The sequence below is a fragment of the Ovis canadensis genome, chromosome 12 (genome assembly GCF_042477335.2).
Source record: "Ovis canadensis isolate MfBH-ARS-UI-01 breed Bighorn chromosome 12, ARS-UI_OviCan_v2, whole genome shotgun sequence".
In the NCBI taxonomy this organism is placed as follows: Eukaryota; Metazoa; Chordata; class Mammalia; order Artiodactyla; family Bovidae; genus Ovis; species Ovis canadensis.
The window spans coordinates 70,865,451-70,874,427 of record NC_091256.1 but is presented as its reverse complement, the minus strand read 5'-3'; the positions used below and the strand labels follow the sequence as shown (position 1 = coordinate 70,874,427).

The 8,977-nt window shown below is 42.6% G+C and overlaps 1 long non-coding RNA gene across 1 annotated transcript in view; it reads left to right on the top strand.

The window, feature by feature from the left end:
* Window positions 1-301: 301 nt before the first annotated feature.
* Window positions 302-8,977, top strand: part of LOC138416635 (uncharacterized) — a 60,779-nt gene continuing 52,103 nt past the window's right edge. Inside the window, exon 1 of the long non-coding RNA XR_011247788.1 lies at window positions 302-500. This is a non-coding gene — a long non-coding RNA (uncharacterized lncRNA). The remainder of the gene's footprint in view (window positions 501-8,977) is intronic.

Below are 8,977 nucleotides of genomic sequence, written 5' to 3'. Positions count from 1 at the left end.
ATTTACAAGCATTGGTTCTGTGCGGGACATACACACCCTATGAGGAAAGTGCTATTATTATCTTGTTTTACAGATGGAGACAAAGAAGCTTAAGGAAATTGGGTCCAGAATGGTAGAGAAGATGATGGATCTGTTTTGGATAGAGTGAATCAGTTCTCAAAGGGCATCCCCATGACTGTCAAAAATCAGAAATTGAACCTGGAGGATAAAGTCAGGGCGAGCAGGGAAGAGGGGCATGTAGATCTCCACTATTTGTTCAATCAATAAATAAAAATGTAGAAACAACACAAAATCAGAAACTGACATTAGGCAAGATCAGGACTAAAAAGTAGCTTTGAGAACCAGGTGGTGCTGAAGACAGGGGTGTGGATGTGAATGAAAAAGCTTCAGTGATCAGAGCCCAGAGTGGGCTTGTGAGCTAAGTCGCTTCAGTCTTGTCCAATTGTTTGCATCTCCATGATTGCTGCCTGCTGAGCTCCTCTGTCCATGGGATTCTCCAGGTAAGGATGCTGGAGTGGGTTGCCATGCCCTTCATGCGAAGAGTTGACTCATTGGAAAAGATTCTGATGCTGGGAGGGATTGGGGGCAGGAGGAGAAGGGGACGACAGAGGATGAGATGGCTGGATGGCATCACTGACTCGATGGACGTGGGTCTGAGTGAACTCCGGGAGTTGGTGATGGACAGGGAGGCCTGGAGTGCTGCGATTCATGGGGTTGCAGAGTCGGACACGACTGAGCGACTGGACTGAACTGAACTGATGGATTGCAGCCTGCTGAGCTCCTCTGTCCATGGGATTCTCCAGGTAAGAATACTGGAGTGGGTTTGCCATGCCCTTCTCTAGGGGATTGTCCTGATGCAGGGATCGAGTCCGAGTCTCTTATGTTTCCTGCATTGACAGGTGGGTTCTTTACCACTAGCCCAGTAGTAACCGGTAAACCAAGAATGGGAGAGATTTCTGTCTGTTTGCTCTTTTTAATCAACAGCCAATCAGAAGCAAACTTAACACTCTCTTGGGTCACAGCTTAAGGACACTTAACAGATAAGAGTTAACTCTGGGTTTGTAGAAGTGTTTAGAAGGCATGGGAAGAGATTCTCAACCACCTGAGTAATCCAGGAAACACTTATCCTGAAGAGAAGGCTAAGGCAAACTTTTCTAAACATAGCAATAGAAACTCTTAGGAGTGATTCACAGCCCTACTCTTCCTAGAAGCAAGTGGTTCAAGCATTTTAGTAAGGGGCCAAGGCAGATAAGCCACTGGATGGAACTTTATTATGCATCGTTTAGTTTTTTTTGCTATTTCCCGAGTGAGTAGGATTATTAAATGCTTTATGTTTCATCTGTACCTATTGTAAGCACAGGTTAGGTCTAAATGCCCAGAAGAATCATTTCTCCAAAGTTCCAGCACTTCCAGCCAGCCCTTTGTCAGCACCAAATAAATGATGAGTGAACTGGAGAGGGGAGGCACTCTTTCTGAGAAACAGTGGTCCTCTGTAGGAGAGAGATGAGAACCACAGAACATCAGCTAACCTTAAGCTAACAGAGGCCTTGGAGATAACTAGGGCAGCGGTTCTCACACCTCAGCACACATCAGGATTTCACAGAGGACTCGTTAATATCCAGGCTCCATCCTCATTGGCTTCTTTACCTTGCTCTTTGATACACAGGGTGCATTTCTCAGTCATTGTAACGATGGTAATGACAATCCTTCATCTGACTGTACAATCCAGACAGTATTGATAGGAATGAACTCCAGAGGCTGCGCCTGAACAGTGAGGGAGGTGGTCATTCAGGCCCAGTGCTCAGCTGTCTGACCTGTACTGCTCAACTTTCGTCCTATCTGTTAAATATATGCCATGTCATTAAGCGCTTTTAAATCTTAAAAAAAAGGGAGAGGGGGCATCCCCAGAATGGGATGGGATGGGACCTCAGAATCAGCATTTCTAACGATTTCCCAGATGATGCTGTTTTATTTCATCGCACCTTGAGGATCGCGCAGCTAGTGCAATCTCTTCATCTTACAAACAGAAGGCCGAAGGCCCGAGAGTGTGAACAACTTGTCCTGGGTCGCCTAGTTAATGGCAGACCTAGGATCAGAATCTTAATCTTTCTCTCTCTTTTCCTCATTTCTAAGTGCTTCAGCATGCATTTCCTAAAAGTAAAAACTCTCTTCTGTAACCGGAGTGCACTTATTTACTGTATTGTATTATAACGCCATATCAGGAAATCAGCATTAAAGCAATATTATAAACGAATGTACAGACCTTCGTCAAATTTTGTCAATTGTTCCACTCATGTCCTTTACTGGACTAGGACCCAATCCAGAGTCACACAAATTTAGTTGTGATGTCTCTTCAATTTGCTTTAATCTGGAATGATTCCTCAGTCTCTTTGTTTTTAGGGTCTTGATACTAAAGAGTGTAGGTCAATTATTTTAAAGAATGTCTCTGGATTTGGGTTTGTCTGATGTGTTTCAAGATTAGATTCAAGCTCTGCAGTTCTGGCACAAGTAGCACAGCAGTGATACAGTGTCCTTCTCAGGGTATCATGTCAGGAGGCACAGGAGGTCTATTTTTCCATTTCTCATGGTAGGAACACTGATCCCTTGATTAAGACGGAATCTGTGAGGTATTTCCATGGTAAAGTTACTATTTCATCCCTTTGTAATAAGTGAATATCTTGTAAGGAGAAATCTTGAGACTATGTGGGTTTATTCCTCATCATACTTCACCTGCTGATTTTATCATTCACAAATAACTTTTCCTTGAAGTAGCTATTAACGTGGTAGTTGCCAAGTGGTGATTTTTAAATTCTCTCCTTTCTCCTACATTTATTAGTTGGACTCCTACTGTAAGGAAAAACTTCCCCCTTTTTCCCATTCATTCATTCTTTCATTTGAGTGTGGGCTCATGTATGGGTTCTTTTTTACTCTAGAATCCATATCTCTTACCACCTAAGTCTGTTCTCTTTCAACTATATGGGCCACCTGCTCATAACAGCGTAATTTCAGAGATGACTTCTTAGTTCATCACATTGGTTCAAAAACTGAATTGAAATTTTATTCAACCATAAACTTGATGATAGGTCTCCTCTTTCATGACAGTGCAGGATCCAAGCGGTCTTAAGATTACTAGCGTTATTGCTCTGGGTCACATTTTCCAAGGTCATAATAATAAGTTAAAAATTTTTTGCCTTAAAGCAATACCTTCATCATTTCCCACTCACCTTAATTCCTCTTGGACTATGTATGTAACGAGTCTAACCATACTTTTATTATGGTCCTTGAGCAAAAGAAGGATCCCATCCTTGAACTCAGAGAATGGGAGAGAGGCAGGCAGAGCTAGTCATGGCCAAACCTAGGTTTCTATGAAGGAAAATACTGCTTTCGTTGTCATGTTCTCTCTTTCCTGCTCTTCCTTCCCATTCACTGTCCCTGGGGTACCTGAAGGGGGGACATCTGACTTGCATTTGTACTTGGTTGTTCGAGTCCAAAGGAGAGCACCAACTCACAAGTCAATATTTGTCGTTTTTCACTACTAATTACATGATTTTTAAAAAAATCAAAACAAACGTTTACCACATCCTCGATTTCACCATCATGTCATTGTGCAAGAAAAATAAAACGGCAGAAGCAAGATACGCCCCCTCAAAAAAACCTGCTGTTTTTTAGAAAGAAATATAGCTGACTCAAAATCATAAAGAAATGAAATTTTCATCTTCTGTTACACATACCTCTGTCCTCTAAGATGTATTCCAAGGGAAATTCCTCTCAGAATGTAGCCATTTATAACAAGTATCAGATTCTCTGGGAATAGGACCTCAAACTGAACCAGGTTGAATTGGAATATCTAATACAGTGGCTCTCAAACTATGGTGATCTTGCTCCCCAAGGGGCATCTGGTAGAGGGTGGATGCAGTTTTCTGGTGTCACCATGGGTAAGGTGGGGGAGGGAGGTTATTGGCATTTCACGGGCAGGGGCCAATAGGTTAAACATCCTGCTTGCATGGAACAGTTCCATATGGCATGAATTGCTCTGCCCAAAATGCTGATAACATCCATGGAGAAACAAAGAGCTTTTCCAGGAATTTGGAATTAGACTAAGAGTCTAATTCAGTGTAACAGCTGTCTTGAATTGAGGAATTGTAACCCCAGGAACTGTTGGCTGTGGGCATTATTTACATAGTAGATTTGGCAGTAGAGAGAGCTAGCCTACAGTGAGAGGGGACTGACAGAGGTACATAGGAAGAAATGGGGAAAAGTGACAGAGTGAGTTTCTTACTCACACTGTGATTCAAGCCCTTGGTTCTCATTACACTGCAGGCCCACCTATCACCCTGTTGGGGTTTCCGTGACACCCTGCTGCTTGCAAACAAGTGTTAACTTTAGAGAAACTAACTACCCTCTTCTGTCACCTGGATGAACAGCAGAGGAAAGCTAGTGTGTCTGGGGAAACAGGGAAGAAGACTTAGAGGGAAATAGGGATGTATTTTTGGAGACAGCCTGAAAGTCTTAAGGGTTCTGGTCAGTTTTTGAGGCCCAACTGCCTGTAGACCAACCCAATATGACCAGAGAGGTGAGTCCTAGGAGATGGGTCTCTCCGGAGATGGGTCTCTCCAGATATGGTGCTGTGACTGGGGCAGGACAAGGGGAGGTGAGGAGCATTTTCAGAGGAGGAGGAAGTGCTGGGCAGCAAACTGTACTGAGTTCACTGCACAGCCAGTGGGAGGTCAGCCCAGACTGAGACTAGACCTTCTTAAATCCCTTCCATGGAAAGGACCAGAGTGTGTTTGGATTAGGTGAAGCTGTTTAATCTAGACTTGACTGCCAGGGGGTTGCATCTTGGGATGAGGGGTCAGTTAGGAAAATGGCCCCCAGATGAAGGCAAGAAAGTCACTTTCTTTAAAAGGAGAACAAAAACCCATTATGCACAAGGGAAAACATCTCTTTGAATATTAGCCTTGGTTTCTTAATTAGCTTTTTTATCTACTTGAGTAGGATACTCAAGTTTGTGTTGAAGATGGTAGGTTTAATTTGTGTTACTCTCAGAACTGCATGAGATAGAGGGGGAAGTGATGGTTTTGTGGCATATTTCTATTTCTATGGGCTGATGCTTAATTGCACGGCTCTAGCTTCTTTAGCTTTTTGAAAAGGAAGATCAGAGAGGGAGAATATAATCCCAAGAACCTTGGGATTTACTAGCCTGCAAATCATTTAACAGTGATAAAGGCATGGCTTCATAAAGAGCAGCTGTCATTTTCACCCGCCATTTCCAGGCAGTGAGTATAGATGGATGAAGGAAATGCAGAAGATGACACCGTGTTCTGTGACATGGGGAGTGAGATCCGAGTTTTTCCCTGCAAGTCTTCCATACAATCTCGATTTTCTTGGGTTTCAAAGATGGTGCTGGTGTTCTCATGATTGATCAACATTATTTACTTGAGATTATATTCTTGTTACTTCCCACTCAGCATTCCCTTAATGGTCTTCTCATTCCTAACACCATCAGCATAGGATTAGCTTCAGAACTTGTTGCTTTAAAATATGAATCTTTCAAAAAAATGTATCTCATGGTCATGAATGGAAACCATTTTAAAACACAAGGCAAAAATCAAGTCTTGTGAAATACTCATCTGATTAAGCCCCCGCAGCTGTCTAAAGGAAGATGCTCCTTAACATGTCTTCAGCAGTAGAATTGCACTGATTCAGTCATTCTTGTTACTCAACCCTGCCTTGTCTGAAAAGCTTTAAACCATCGGGTAGAAAATAGTTCCTGACATGTGGTGGGCAGTCAGTAAATGCAAGCTGAATTGAAGCCAAGCCTGAGTTCTAATCCTATTTGTGCTACCAGTTATCAGAGTGAACTGGCCCTTGTTATTTGCATTTGTCATGGAGGCAGATTGAAGGACTCTCTTATCTGTAAGGTCTCTTGGCAATTCTAAAATCTATGAGCAATAAAATGTTCTGTAGTGCAATTAGTATTGTGAGCCATTTCTCAAGGCTTCTGTCTAACTTTTGGAGAACTTGTTACATTATTGACCCCTATGGCCTGCTCCAGTTGGCTTACTACACGCTCAGTGACCTTCTCTCTGATCCATGAATAGGCTGAGTTCTCCCGCCCCCGAGAAATTGCTCTTGCTGTTCCCTCTGTCTGGGTTGCTTTCCCACACTCCACAAGGCTGGTTGCTTCTCATCACTTGCGCTTCAGCTGAAATGTCCTCTTCTAAGAAGTCTTTCCTGATGACTTATCTTGGGTATCTCCTCAAGCCTGACACTCTCCATTACATCACCGTATTTATTTCTTGTTGTTTGGTCTCTAAGTCATGTCTGACTCTTTGTGACCCCATGGACTGCAGCATGCCAGGCTTCCCTGTCCTTCACTATCTCCCAGAGTTTGCTCCAACTCTTGTCCATTGAGTCAGTGATGCCATTCAACCATCTTGTCCTCTGTGGCTCTCTTCTCCTCTTGCCCTCAATCTTTCCCAGCATCAAGGTTTTTTCCCAATGAGTCTACTCTTTGCATCAGATGGCCAAAGTATTGGAACTTTAGCTTCAGCATCAGTCCTTCCAGTGAATAATTTGGGTTGATTTCCTTTAGGATTTATTTCTAACAGTGCTTATTACAATGTATCATTATCTTATATGTTTACTGTTTGTTTTAACTCCTTCCCCCTAGACAACAAATTCCACAAGGACAGGAAAGTATCTGTATTATATTTTACTATGTCTTCAGAACCAGGCTTCCAAGGACCCATATTCATATAATGCTTTTTCCAGAATCAAAAAGGCTGCCTCAGAAGAATGGATACAGGTATATGTATGGCTGAGTCCTTTTGCTGTTCACCTGAAACTATCACAACATTGTTAATAGACTATACTCCAATATAAAATGAAAAGTTTTATAAAAATGTAAATATATCATTATAAAATATAAAAAAGAAAAGCAAAGTCTTCCTCTGAGAAGACTCAGCCCCTTGCTGGGTACTTGGGCTTGGTGAGCCAGGCATGGGCTGGATTTCAGCCCTTCCTAGCCTCTGGGCCAGGTACCTTTGTTCAGTGAACAACCTACACAACTGCGTGTACTCTATCTGCCCAGTACCGTGTAAAATGCAGATCATAGGAACAAGTTAATTGAATAAGTCAACTTTATTGAGGTTCAATTTACTTACAATATAATGCACCATTTTAAGCACTCAGTTCAATGGATTTTGATAAATGCATGTACGCAGGTAACCACTACCACAATCAAGATATAGACATTCCATGGCCCTCCAAAGTTCCCCTATGTCCTGCAGGTGTCTCCTCTCCCACACAGCACTCCCAACCCCACCAACCTCAAGCAATCACTGAATCTTTTCATTGTATTTAGTTGTATCTCACCTTTTTGCTGAAGAATTTCAGAATGACTTTAAAATGGAATAAATATATCAAAGTCAATAAAAGGGAAGGAAAAAAGAGGAGAGGGCAAGATTAAGAGGTGCAAGGCAGATAATCCAGCCATAAGGGTTGATAGAGCATCTGTGAGTGAGCGTGAAGTCTGAGGCTTAGCTGCAGCCTCCTTATAGCCAAGACAAGGAAGGAAAGCGGTACTTCAATTATCATCTGAAAGGAAGAAACATTTGGAGATGACAAAATTTCCCTAGTACAAAGATCCAAGATATTCCTCACTTGGGTTACCAGATAGAAGTTTTTGAAAGATGCTCTGAATGGTATCTTCAATGAGAGTTTCATAGCAACTGCTGTCGGAATAGTCACTTGTCTATTTTTAATCCAGATGGTCTTCTGTTAACACTCCTATAGCAAATATTATTCCTAAATAAGATGATCTCACTGGGGTTTTTCAGATAAATGGGATAGCAAACCATTCAAAATTACCTTTTCTAGTGAGATCTGGGACTCAGGAATCCTTTACTGTCCTTTTGAGCAGAGCATTTGCTTTGAAACCCAGGTAAACAGGTGGGAGGGTTAATGCTCAGTTGTGAAACTTTTAAGGGCTTGGCCAGGATCCCTGTTTTGATCAAAGGCCTTCCCATCCCTGCCTGGAGCTGAGCTGTTAGTGGGGGATCTGACTGAAAAAAAAGCCAAGATTTTCTTAAGGAATAAATTTTGGAGCTGGGTCAAAAAGAGCCAGGGCTCCAATGAGATGCCAAACTTCTATGTAGTAGAATGTTCAAACACTTGAACATGAAAGATATTATGGGTAAGTGTTGACAGCTTCTCACTACAGCCATAAAAAATTTCTCTGTAATGTCCTTAGAAGACTGAGTTCTAAGCCACTTCATCCTTGGCTGTTGATGGGTTAGAGAGGCCCTGAAGTTAATACCCTCTTTCCTCCTGGATTTGAATCAACTGAGAAATAAGACAAAGGGGTAAAGCAGATGGGAGGTAAAGTAATCTATTGGGGGAAGTGTACCTGGTGTCTCTGGGCAAGTGAGTTTTCCAGGTCTGAACCCCAGAATCAGGCGGCCATTCCCACCCCATCACAGGCAATACCAGGCCAGCACAGGCTTCTGTAAGAAGTGGGACAAGGAGGAACTGAGGATACCTGCTCCCTAAAGAAGAAAGCTGAGTGCCGAAGAACTGATGCTTTCAAACTGTGGTGCTGTAGAAAACTCTTGAGAGTCCCTTGGACTGCAAGGAGATCAAAGCAGTCAATCCTAAAGGAAATCAATGCTGAATATTCACTGGAAGGACTGATGCTTAAGCTGAAGCTCCAATATTTTGACCACCTGATGTGAAGAGCTGACTCATTGGAAAAGACCCTGATGCTGGGAAAGATTGAGGGCAGGTGGAGAAAGGGACAACAGAGGATGGGATGGTTGGATGGCATCACCAACTCAGTGGACATGAGTTTGAGCAAACTCTGGGGGACAGTGAAGGACAGGGAAGTCTAGCATGCTGCAATCCATGGGGCTGCAAAGAGTCGGATACAACTAAGTGACTGAACAACAACATTTAGATGTTTTTGTTCAAAACAACA